We start from the raw sequence: 12,815 nt of genomic DNA, 5'->3' as shown, positions 1-12,815 counted from the left end.
AAAAATATGAATTTATCTTAGATTAACCTGTAAATCTCTACAGGTTAAAAGAAAAAAAAATCAAAAAAATACGAGGGTAAATTAATGATGAAGTTTTACAGGATGCTTTGCACTCAGCTCAGGTGATAGTGTGCAATTAATACTATATTGTAGCGCTGAGGTGCACTAGGGCAGAACCAAGGAGTTTGTCATTTCCTAACCTTTGAGGACTAAACTATGTCTTCATTTTCAGGCTTAACTTTGCCATTCATTTTCGAGATTAGATCCTTTTTTTATTGCCTTAAATGTAATAATTCTTTACAGATCACTCTTTCAGATTAAAAGAAAGCCTGTACTTTAGGCTGGAAGCATATAGGGCTTTACTGTTACCTTCTTTGGGCAAATTCAACTCCCACTGAAGTCAGAACGGCACTAATGCACATTGTAGAAAACTGCTCTGGTACTAGGAATTTAGTGAAGCTTTTATACTTCAAATGTTTTTGTTCAAGAAAAAAAAAAGTATCAGTGATGTTGTTGTAAAAGCTGTGTGTCTTTGTGCAAAGAAAAAGATCCCTCTTAAAAGTAATTAATAATTTTACTCCAAAGAAAGAGCACATGTGGTATATTGCTGGCACTTCATACTGAACTGATTATATAGATACTGCAAAAATGAATTATTTATTGAAGTTTATATCTTTTTCCACTGGGCAGATACATATTTCCTTGAAAATATTTCTAACCAGTCTATATTAAATAAACCAGGTATACTATGTTTACTCCTTGACCAAAAATGAACTCTGCTTCTTTGAATTCGCAATGTTTTGCAATATTCTTAAGCACTAGGAAATCAAAGAAGAGTTCTTTGTATCATTCTTCCATCTGCAACTGTTCTATTGTGTATACCAGTTTTCCAATTCAAAGTAATAACAGCATCGATCTTCTAACATCTTGACACTGGAGTTCCTCTAATTCTACATTAGCACTAAACACAAACAAAAAATTTAGTATAAGCAGCCCCAAGAGATGCTTCAACCAGATTTCTGCATTTCCCTGGGCTAAATCAGCTCCTGAAAACTTAATTTAAGAAACTGACACAGACACTACAGTTAGAATGCTAAATCTACTCCCCGTCAGCTTCTTAAATGAAGTTTTCAATCACTGATTCGGTCTGCTGAGATAGAGCTCTGTTTTAGTTACTCCTCTCAAACTACCCTCATTACAGATCATTGCTCCTAGTGTTTCATCTTAATCCTGGCTGGAAACTGGAGGGTTTTTAAATACAGAGCTGGATACTGAAGAGGTTTGTTTTAAGTGAAATTTCAGTCAGCCAGCATGAAGTGCTTGCAAATAAAATATGCACCCGTAAGTACTGTGATTATATGATTCAAATGGAACAAATGCAATGTTTTGAAATAAGTTCGCTAAATCTATGAGCACTTTCATTTTTCATGATATTTCATTGGAAGAACCCTAATTTTAGCTGCATCATTAAAAGTCTCTACAAAATCTCTGGGGCCAATATTCATCCCACTCCAATGCAACCTTTTCCCTCCCCATCTCACTGAAAAGACTCGTCTAGTTTGTATCAAGGCAGAAAACATGAAAGTTCAAAATCTGTTCTTGGTCCCTGGAAGTGTGCTTTCCCTGCAGAGTAGCATATAAGTCTGATTTGAGTTTCAATGCTTTTACTACTACCATGCTCCCCAGTAATGACAGTAGGATCTTGAAGGATACCCCATAGATACTCATGCTGCAGGAAGACAATCCTTTCCATAATTGGGGGGCGGGGGGGTTGGGCTGGTTTTTGTTGGGGTTTTTTTAAGAACTGTAACAAAACTTCTAAGTTTTCAAACAAAGGCACTTTGAATCACAGAACGATTTAGGTTGGAAGGTCATCTTGTGCAACTTGCTTCTCAAAGGATGGCAAATTAAATTGTCATTTAATTGTTCGGCTGCTTTTTTGGTCAAATTTTGAGTATCTTCAAGGATAGAGTATTAGCTTCACCTCTGGGCATCTGTTCCAGTGTTTGGTCAGTCTCATGATTAAAAAGAAATAAAAATCTTTAGCTCTGGTTACAGTTTACTGTGTTCAACTTGTGTTTGTTGGCTCTTGTCCTTCTGCTATGGGCCTCGGACAGGAAGCTGGCTGTGCTTTGCTTAAATCCAGCCATTAGGCAGTTAGGGGCAGCAGTAGCATCTCCAAAAGCCCTCTGCTATTAATGCTAACCTGGCCTCACCTCCTATGTGCTCAAGTCCATAACCAGTTTGGTGGCCTTTGAGGAACTGGTTCCAGGATGTCCATGGCTCTCTTGTATGGAGGAGCCCAGCCCTCCAGGTGTGCTCTCACCAGTGCCGAGAAGAGATTAAGGATCACCTCCCTCAGCCTGCTGGTGACACTTCTAATGCAGCCCAGAAGGCTGTTGGCCACTGGGAAGCCCAGATCCTTTCCTGCAGAGCTTCTTCCCTGCCAGTCAGTACTCAGTCACACAGAGAGCTCCATTCTCTTTGAAAAGTTAGCAAATTACCTGTCCTGTGTGAGAGTGGAGCCAAGGACCCCCCACATTCAATCTGTCTTGGGACCAGTCAATGTAAATTTGAACTGAAAGGCAATCTTTCCTTTTGCACAACCCTGTGAGATGGAAGTATCCAAACATCAGTCTTCAGTGACAGTGGACAGTGGAGTTGAGATGTGACATGGACTGTCACTGAACTATCATTAATACATAGCTGATCTAGGAGTTTGTTTTTAAGGGTACCTGCCAGATACCAAATCCTACTCTGCAATTAATAGGGGATTTTGTGTTGTCTTTTGTAAAATGCCTCTTATATATTTCCATTTTAATACCTGAAGTAAAAAGCAGGGAAAAGACTGTTTAAAAATGAACTATTTGAATCAGTCTTTATTATTTTTCTTTCTATTAATTTTAATTTAACTGTTAAAAAGAGGGTAAAGCTTTTACAAGACTACACTGGAAAATACAATACCAAACAGCATTTGCTACATCATTAAATAACAGGGTTAAAACTATGTTTTCCACAAAATACCAGATGAAAATATTTATAAGAGGAAAGAGAATTAAATCACAGGAAACAAAAGCTGATGTAAAGAACTTGAGGAAGAAACACTGTGGTACCTGGAAAATTACTTGTAACCATCTAATAGCACCATCAGTTCAAAATGCTGCTCACTGAATTTGCGTAATATTTTTTGTATATCTTATGTGTATTATAGAGACCAGTATATATGTTGTATGAACTGGTGCTAAGTACAAGATCAGCAAAATAGTTGGTCTTTCTATAGAGTTGATTTTGCCATCTTAAATTAAGTATTCTTGTACTATAAATAAAAACGCACATTCTCATGCATATGTGTACTAGTCCTTGTTTTAGCAGCACTGCATGCTGTGAAGTCAACATGTAAAAGAGTGGCAGGCTATTCATCTATGTATTAGTATCTTAACCGGATAAAATTGCTACGGTTTCTTTTGCAGCACATGAGGTACTTTTCTTCATAGCAGATAAAATAATCCAGCATGGCATTATAATATTATTACTCAGGGTACACTTCTGAAGAATTTATAAACCCCATACATTTATGGAAAGTTATGAATCTTTTGAAATGGCTTTGAATTGTTAGGAGGCTGTAGTTTTCTAAAGCACTGGGCAGTGTCACATCTTAACAGTATCTCATAAGAGGAAAGGACATGAACTTCAAATGTTTGCGGGAATCAGCTTTTTTTATATTGTAGTTTGTTTATTAATGTAGATGACAAAAGTTTCTTTTTAGTCTGTTTCCATGAGACTTGTTATGTCAGAACAGAAGTTTGTGAATAGCTTGTTCTTCATTTCCTAATCAGGGATTTGAGCCCGTGTCACCTACACTGCGTATGTGGGAATGCTAACATGTTCCAGTTCGCAAATGCAGCCTAAGTGCTCTAATAAGTAAAGTTTGAAAAAGTATAACATCTTCTCACGAAAATGTTGAAACGCATTTTCTGCAGTGTTGTTCACATTCTTCTTCTTTTAATTTTGAAAGCTAGAACTAGCTAAATTGGAATTCCTGAGTAGTCTTATCATTCAGAATCATGTCAGAGGCACAGATGTAGAACAGAGGAAACAACGCACCTTGTTTCTTAGAAATAATTTGAATAATTCCCAAATGCAGAGAGCAGCCAATATACAAAATATCTGTAATTCACTCTGTGTTCAAAATAAGTTAGATCTTATTATTTCTGTACTTAGATAACAGTAGTGAATGATCAAATAAATTAGTTTTAATAAAACTAATCTTCATACCGAGTGACATGACACTACACCACAAAAAGAGAGTGCAATTTCACCTGCTTTTAAATGAATTACTGCAAATTATGTAAATGTAAAGTGAAAAGAGTTTGATTTATCAAATCTAAGTATAGCCTTAGGTACTCTAATAAACACCATCACCTGCAAGGACGTAAATAAACTCTTGATGTACTAAAGTTTATCAGAGGCAAATAACATCTGACGAGCGTCTTTTTCATTAAAAATAAAAATAAAGGGAACCTTTCAGTCGGGAACTAAAGGTGGTTTTCAAAGTCTGTGGGTTAAATATAGCTCAGGCAAAAGGAGCTGTTGTCACCCATGAGCACCAGACGCTGTGACACAGGTTATCCTATGTCACCTGTTGGAGCTGCAGCTGTGCAATCCCTTAAGATTGATAGAAGTCACATCTAGGTGTAAAATATATCAAATTAATGTCCTTACCATATATATTGAGCAGTGTTGTACTAGAAACTGCTACACACAGGTTTTGTGCACATTGTGCTGATTGTGTATTGGTGTGGTCCACTGGTCTGAGTTTTTCTTTTCTGGCCCAAATTTACAAGCTACACGAGTGCTTCAGATCTGAATCTAATTGTGTGGATGATGTCTATCAATCTGGTCAATAGTGGAATACATTATAGTGAAAGGGCCTGAAATAGTTAATGCAGGAAAGTATTCCACACCATTTCTTAAACTGAGCATAAGTTCTATACAGATATAGCCCACACTTCCACTTCTGCCTTTGTGCTTCCTTACCATCAGTGTGTAGCTGGCTTCCTGTACACCATCTTATTTTGGTTCCCAAAACAGCTTTTCAGAGTCCTTCACAAATACTTGGCACTGTCTTTCAACTCAGTACTTTCTATTGACTGTAGAGGAATTCAAACCACTTAAATCTGGATATTTTATTTCTTACTTAGAATGCAAGTGGATTGTGAGGACTAGCTATGTATTTTAAATTGATGTTTTAGCTCATTGCAACCTACCCACAGAAGTAAACCTTTATGAAAATACTCACCTGGGCTAGATTTTAATCAAACTGAGTAAGATGATTCCACATGCTTTTTAGTAATTTCCTGACTGATTCAGGCATCTTCATTCTGAAATCTTAATGCATATAAAACCACTGCTGTCTAGAAGTGATTATAGACTATAGAGCACTATGTACAACCTATATTTATCATCACTCTGCTATTTCATGAAGCCATTCTGCATGACAATGATCTCATATTTCCTAACACCACTTCTGGGATAACAAAACTGTTTCTGTGGTCCGATAACTCTTCTGTTCAAGTCTGCTGACCGTTTCCAGCACACAGTGCGAGTGGTAAATTCTTTTAGATTTGCTACCAGAGGCTGATTCAAACAAAAGAATATTCTTCACTATAGACATGAGCTCCACCCTAGGGTCATAAATGGAGCTGTTTAAAAAAAAAAAAAAAAAAGGTGAGAATTATTTACACTTTAAACAAGAATAAAAAGTCATAGGAAAGAGAAAACAAAGTTCCGTCAGTGTACACATACATTGTATTTTACAGCACCTATTACTGTGCAGTAACCAACACCAGGGGATACTGAACAAACCACATGAGCTGGAATTTCTTTCTGAATGCACTCTGTAAACCTACTGATGTTTTAAGTTTCTACACCATACACTTCTTTACTATGCCATCTATACCATCCTTCCTTACTAAATGTTGGACCATAAAATTTTACCTTGGACAGAGATGATCAAGCGTAGTATTCTTGAGGTGGTTCAGCAATACAGTAAACCATTTACTCTAGAAAAGGAAAACATTTTAAGGATATTTATTTAATCCTGTTATTTCATTCAAAGCCTAGAACTTTCTGGTTGCAGCCTGCAGAACTGTGTTCCCAGCTCATTGGAAACTCTGCAGTCTTTTGGCAATTATCCAAATATAAGACGTCCTTGTACTTAGAAGGGTTTTATTTGTAATTAAGAGGTTATTTATATTTGTGTCTGCAAATGCTAAGCACTATCGATCTGTGTATTTGCTGGGGTAAACCAAGACAAGAGACATAGCTCCTTTACCATTTTAAAAGAAGAGGGGAAAAAAAATCAGTCCCAAGAGGCTAAACAAACATCTTTAAAAAGCATTATGCCTTACTCATAAAAAACTAGTACTTCAGTACCACTAGTTCCACTTCAAAGCAAAAACTTTACAAAGATACCAAGGGATCATCATGTTCTGGTACACCAGTAAATATTTAAATTTCATGTTTGTACCTTCAGGTTTAATCCAGACTTTAGAATAGATTTGTCTTTTGGAATGAAAGAAGCTAGGTTTTGCTTCCTTATTACTTTATTACTAGGTTCTAATAAGACCTGGTAATAATCCCATGCCCATCATTACAGATAGAACAACATATATCACCTGAGACTGGAAAACTGGCCACTAGAAAATACCCACATTAACAAAGCAAGTTTGGAGGCAAGCTGTTTTCCTCAGAGAATGGCAATTTGTCAAAAAAAGAAACTTCTCAAAACAAGGTATTATATTTAACTTAGTTTCCTTCAAGAAATGTTCTCAGTTCCAGAGTGAATTCCTGATTACTCCACAGTGAGAAATAAATAAGTATCCACAGAGCTAGGTACTACTCTGGGATGTGAGCGCCGCTGGTCATCTGCTTATTTTGGTGTATTTTACAATTGTGCATGCTTAAATCCTCCAGAAAGTAATTTTACAGGAAATGACAAAAATTCTAGTGCTCAGGATCTTTGCTAAATATGTACAAGCGCTGAATGAAAATTTCTGTGTAATAGCACAGGGACTGCAACTTCTCAGTCCCCATGATAAGTGACATGGGGTTGCTGGGATGGGATTAATTCTCTTGTTCTGCACCAAAAAAAAAAAAAAAAAAAAAATTAGTCATCATATTCTTAGTCTAAAAATATTCTGTTTAAATATAAAAAATATTCATGGGATATCAATAATCATTTTAACTTTGCAGTACAAATGGAAAGTTTTTAATTTCTTTTTGTGATATTTTTCATTTAATAACTATATAAGTAGAAACTTTTTGCACAAAGATGTTAATAAAAATGTTGATGCCACTGAGCTGATTAAATTAATATTCTGGAGTTCAGCAGGTATCTTTTTTTTAATGAGTTGAAACAGAGCAGATTAGAATTGCTAGGTTTTTCAATGTACATATTCCAATACTAGAAAAATATTAAGATCTTAATTAAGATAACCTTGATCACAGCTCTAACAATTTCATTAGATTATTGATCAGTATCATGTAACAGAATAGTAAGCAGTAAATCCCTGCATAGCAGTACCTGTGCTTTCTGAAAACTATTTTGTAGCATTTTATTAATCTAATACTCCAGTTCCACCAGGACACCAGAATCATCTCCTTCTTTCATGCTGGTATCTTTTTAACTAATTCACTGACATGTCCGGAAGTACATTGAAAATAATCTAAGATACTTTTGGAACATTTTTAACAGAATACTGAGAAAAGCTAACAGTGAGACAATGTTTGCTAGTTTTCCTTCATGAACTTCAGAAGTAATTCTGTTGGGTAGATTCAGACTGGTTAAATCTTATCTGGTTAATGGCAAATACTTAAAACAAACTGCATAGCCAATTTGAAATTATACTGTTACAAAACTGTTTTGTAAGAGAAAATTAATGAACACAGTTCTAGATTACTGGGAAAAAAAATAAATAAAAGGGAAAGAATCACCACATGCAAAAAGTGGAAAGGCTAAAATAAGTTCGTATGCAACAGGGTAAGAAAGATTAGGAATTTAAATATCCATGATCTGCACAAAATTGTACAATGATTATTTCCTGTATATAAAGTGTGGATTAAAAAGCAAAGGGTAACAAATAAATAAATAAATAAATAAGCTCTATTTTGAGTCTTCGGTGAGGGCAGGTTTTTTTCTTTAGACAGGAAAAGGTCTGCTTACATGAAGAAATGGTACTGCCTGATGGGAGTTAGCTTTAGTGGAAAAGTGAGATAACAGAACAAAAAAAAAATGCCTGTACAGGCCTCTGTGCATCTGAGGCGCCGGGAACTACAAATGCTTTCAGACCCTGATCATTTTTTTATCACCGAAACCTTGTGTAATCATTCAGTCTCCAAGCAGCCTGTTCTTGTTAGTCTGAGTCTGAAAAATGAAACAAGTGGTTATATTGTTGTATTTGACAGAACTTGTTAAGAATTGGCAGGTTTGCACAGATTTCAGCAATTCCTAATTAGAAGCATGGAAGAAACTTATTTCTCATGATACAGCAAGCCACAACCATTGAAGTCAATGGTTTAATGGAATTTAATTTCCCAGAGTCTACAAGATCTCCTGGAATTTCAAAGAGGATCACCCTGAATAACTACTGCCTCCTTTTTTCTCTTGGCACTCTGTTTAGGATCAGCTTCTGTAAGCTGCACCCAACAAAATCCATTGAAAGAGTAATGTATTGTTATTACTGCATAGAGATAGTATACTTACTAATATGTACTAGTAGTAATACGTTATACACAAAGCAATGTTCATTTTGAGCGCTGCTGTCCCACTGCTGCTTCTTGGTGAAAGAAGATTGTATTACTTTCTAGCAGCTCTTGCAAAGCTTTCTGCTGTCATGTTCTGTCATCAGCTATCCTCAGTCAGAAAATGTCATGTACTGTGCAGTTAACCCCAGCAAAAATTTTTAACTACCATACTAAACACAGGCACAAAACCATCAGAGCTCAACACTTTTTACAAACTAAGCTAAAATCAAATTACAGACTTAATTTGAAAATGTCTCATCTTCTAATCTCTGAGATCTGAGCCTCTGAGACCTCCAAATTCTAGCCTTTGTCTAATCCACCAGTACTTCCCCTGACTACTTAACAGCACATCTTAAGAATGTCAACAAAGATGTCCTGCTAAGTATTTTCCTCTGGTAGTTTGGGTTTGGTTGGGGGTTTTTTTCCCCTCCTTGATGAATAGCAAAATCTACTTTAATGCACCAATTTTCATTAACAGGCTTTACAAATACCAGCAGGATTTACAAAAGCAGCACCGTGATCATCAATAAAGCTCATACAGATGTATTTCTGTGTCCATGAAGAAGCAGCTGTTTATTGAATTTAGGATAATGAAATCATCCTCTACATACAGACTGAACAACACTGCATCGGCATGCCCAGTGTGTATCAACAGTTCTTGTTAGGTTTCGTAGCTTCAAGGATTATCAGACCATTTCTCTTCATTTCCCTGAGCAATATTTTGAGCCACAGATGTTGGAAAGAAAACAGACGGCAAATACACTGGAGAGTACAATAAATCCCCAGCTTCCAGTATAGGCTTTGTCTATGTCCACTAAAACTGTATTCAAACAATGAACAAAATAAATAGCAAGCAGAGCTCTAAATGCTTTCAGTTTAAGAGATGTTAAAGCTAGCTACATTATCCGCTCCTTGGCTTCTACATTTCTGCAAGGAGATTCAAGTTCTAACAGTTTTCTCACTATGATGTCAAACTTTTCTGTAAGTTGGGTGACCACTACAAAGCAATAGGAACTTCTCTGCTAATATGGTTGCATACAGGGGCTCATGGTTTGAAGGTTAAAGGCAAGTTCAAAGCCCATAACGATTTATAGCTGAGACGATTTAACTGTGCAGCAGCTGACTTTGAGGTGAACAGGCTCCTCCTGTATTTTTTCGTGTCCCATCTATTTCTGAATTAGTGTCTAAATTACATGTTGACTTGTCAGAATCTGATTTCATTATTATTATTCTTATTCCAGCTGAGATCTGAAGGGGGCCTACAAAGGTGCTGGAGAGGGACTCTGATCATCAAGACACTGTAGCAACAGGACAAGGGGTAATGGGTTTAAACTTAAACAGGGAAGTTCAGGTTAAATATAAGGAAGAAGTTATTTACTGTGAGGGTGGTGAGGCACTGGAATGAATTGCCCAGAGAAGTGGTAAATGCTTCATCCCTGGCAGTGGCAAGGCCAGGTTGGATGGAGCCTTGGGCAACATGGTCTAGTGTGAGGCATCCCTGCCAGTGGCAGGGGGGTTGGAACTAGATGATCTTGAGGTCCTTTCCAACCCTAACTATTCTATGATTCAATGATCCCTAATCTTATCATAACCAGATTTCATATCTGCTTAATGTTTTGCTTTCTGAAGTTCACCGGTTTTTAACTGGTTCAATATGTGATAGCTACACTTCTTGAATGCCTTCTCAACCACATTATTCACAGTTTAAGATGGAATTTATTTTGGTTTACTGTTTGGTTTACTATTGTAAAAGAAAGAATGTAACCTTTCCGTGGCAGGTATCAGGTCTATTTTATAAGCACAAGAAGCAACACAGCAGTTCACTAATTACTTGGAGGTAGAAATAGGATATAGATGTGATAAAGTCCTATAAGTTTTTACTGGTAAACACTAAAAGACTATTCCTTAACAAAAGAAGATTAGTCTTAATCACAGCATTCAACTTAACTGCCTAAAGATGATTTGAGGGCAAGGGAATTTTCTAAATGTAACAAATCATTTCAGAAAATCATCTGGGATTAATTCAGGGATGGAAGAAAGATGGGCTTTATAAAGTTTTATCTACATACGTAATTATAAATATTTTAATGTGTGATTATATTTCCTGAGTAACTTGGGAATTAACTTGTGCTTCTAACCTGTAAACTTTTGGATTACTGCACCCTTTGAAAGCAAACTGGCTATAGAGCAATGATGTTCTAACCACAGAACCCAGTTTTGATTTTTATATTTAGCTCCTCCTGATCCATTTTAACTTCATCTGACAGATACATAACAAATACTCAGTTCCTGCAAGCCAGTTTATCCCTTTGCTTTTCAAGGAATACATTTTTCATCCCTTGTCTGCACTTCATAAAATATTTTTAGTCCATCATGATTCTTCTGAAGGTATTGCAAATACTAAAATAAAGTCAGACAATAAGTCCTATTCGTTCATACTGCATCTCTGATAAGAGACTAGAGGTTAAGAATTTCCCACGGTAACTAGAATGACTTAAAGGTCTTCTGACAATAACATGATGGATTCCAATTTTAGTCATTCAGGAATAAATTTACTCCAAAGATAACTTTCTTTAACTTCTTACACTAGGTGAGAAGGCCAGTGTGCTACTGAGGGGCCATAACAGCCTTGACTCCAGAAAGAAGAATAGTATTCTGGCTGGGATGTGGTAAAAATGCCCATTTCCAAAAGCATCTGGCAGATACTTTCCAGTGTCTGCAGCTTTGGTATGGAAGGGTCCAGAGAAAGGAAAATTTTGCTGCGTGTGAAGACTTACAGCCATAGTAAATGTATCCATTCTGGGGGAAAACTGCGTAGTTTATACAAATGTTCACTGTTGCTTTGATCACCTCCATAGAATCATAGAATTGTAGAATGGTTAGGGTGGGAAAGGACCTTAGATCATTTAGTTCCAAATCACCTGCCACAGGCAGGGACACCTTCTACTAGACCACATCACCCAAGGCTCTGTCCAACCTGGCCTTAGACACTGCCAGGGATGGAGCATTTATCACTTCTCTGGGCAACCTGTTCCAGTGCCTCACCACCCTCACAGTAAAGAATTTCTTCCTTATATCTAACCTGAACTTTCCCTGTTTAAATTTAAACCCATTACCCCTTGTCCTATTGCTGCAGTATCTGATCAAGAGTCCCTTTTTCAAATGCTTGAAGTTAGTTGCATGATTAAATTCATGTGAAGCTTCATACATTTTCTTATTGTTTGCTGGACTGGGCTGTTGTGAGAATGTAGGGTAATTATTCATCACAAAAATATTTACGAACCTTCCAGACACCTGTCAGCTGGGTGTGTTTATACAGGATAGGAATTTATTTTTTTTAAATGTACAAAATTTCTGCACTTTTAAAGAAGAACTGCAACTTAAAAAACTTTCAACTACACTAATGTTGAGTGCAACCACAAATCAATTGACCTGTCAGTCATGACATTATCCAAAACCTCTCTGGATGGAGTTGCCTTTCCATGAGTTAGAGCAAAAAAGGAAAATAAGTGGGACTGAAAAAAAGACAATTTTTGAAGGAAGGAAAATGTGTATACAATGTGTCTGCTACAGAATGATATTCTATTCCTTTTGGCATGGTAAACCTAATTAAATAATTACATTCTAAAATCTTTATGAGACTCTTAATTATTAATGTCATCAACAGACTGAAAAAATGTAGGTTAGGTGTGGGGAGAACTTGGCTTTGCAAAGACATTACTTAAAAGCAATTTTTTTGCATAACTGAGCACATGTGCACACAGACCAGATACTCACGCTTTACAATGAGGTTAAACTTGCAAATTATTTATAAAGGGTTGGTAAACTCCGTAAGCTATTACAGAATCCACAAAGTACATAGTTTTGTTATAACTATGTAAAATACCCTCAAGTAATGTTCAACCAAGTATAATTTATGAAAGTCATATATGTAGTATTGTTTATGATGTATATTAATCATTTAGTAATCCTTTATGAACTATTTATGAATTCAATCTAAATGGAAAGCA

The 12,815-nt window shown here is 36.3% G+C and overlaps 1 protein-coding gene across 4 annotated transcripts in view; it reads left to right on the top strand.

Moving 5' to 3' along the window:
* NKAIN2 (sodium/potassium transporting ATPase interacting 2) overlaps window positions 1–12,815 on the top strand; it is a 565,591-nt gene that overhangs the window by 471,702 nt on the left and 81,074 nt on the right. The gene's annotated exons all lie outside the window — the stretch shown is intronic.

Source organism: Pezoporus occidentalis, unplaced genomic scaffold (genome assembly GCF_034315485.1).
Source record: "Pezoporus occidentalis ecotype Australia unplaced genomic scaffold, CSIRO_AGI_Poc_V1 ctg39, whole genome shotgun sequence".
NCBI lineage: Eukaryota > Metazoa > Chordata > Aves > Psittaciformes > Psittacidae > Pezoporus > Pezoporus occidentalis.
This window is presented reverse-complemented; position numbering and strand designations above follow the sequence as displayed.